This window comes from Microtus pennsylvanicus, chromosome 14 (assembly GCF_037038515.1).
Source record: "Microtus pennsylvanicus isolate mMicPen1 chromosome 14, mMicPen1.hap1, whole genome shotgun sequence".
In the NCBI taxonomy this organism is placed as follows: Eukaryota; Metazoa; Chordata; class Mammalia; order Rodentia; family Cricetidae; genus Microtus; species Microtus pennsylvanicus.
Genome location: NC_134592.1, coordinates 56,896,289 through 56,896,864, shown reverse-complemented (window position 1 = coordinate 56,896,864; position 576 = coordinate 56,896,289). Strand labels below are relative to the sequence as shown.

Genomic DNA, 576 nt, shown 5'->3' with positions numbered 1-576 from the left:
ATTTGGTTCTATGCTTTCTCCTTATTTACCTCCAGAGGAGTGAGAGAACCAAGCTCTGGCTTCACTCATGACCCAAACGTGATGCTACCTCTTAGATCTGACCAAGACCAGGGACTTCAGTTCTCTCCAGTACTATAACATTATCTATTGATTTATGAATAAAATTATTTTACTTCTCTGCTGCTCACAAGAGGTAAATTTGCCTTTACCTGGCAGGGGAGATAACATGATCATGAAGGTGGTTTTCCCAGGGCGAGGCTTATCCATTGCACTCTGGATGTGCTGACCCCTGCGATTTCCCCAAATGCGGGAAACTCGATTGACAAATTTAAGAAACAGCTCTGAGCTGTAGTGTTTGGCAGTTTCTATGGTATAAATACCATGGCTGAATTAGCACTATCATGGCACTGAACAGGTATACACGAATCTTCTCTTGTAAGTCAGTGCTTCCCAAAGCGTGGAGATCAGCCCCTTTGTTATCACAGCTCCACTCCGGGAGCACGCTACGTTTACAGTGAAGTGTTGAAGGGCATGGGGGACAATGGGGTGCCCCTGATGACCTTTGAATGTCAGCAG

General features: G+C 45.3%; 1 pseudogene; it reads left to right on the top strand.

Moving 5' to 3' along the window:
- Positions 1 to 201: 201 nt before the first annotated feature.
- Positions 202 to 351, top strand: LOC142835426 (U1 spliceosomal RNA; annotated as a pseudogene).
- The last annotated feature ends 225 nt before the right edge of the window (positions 352 to 576 follow it).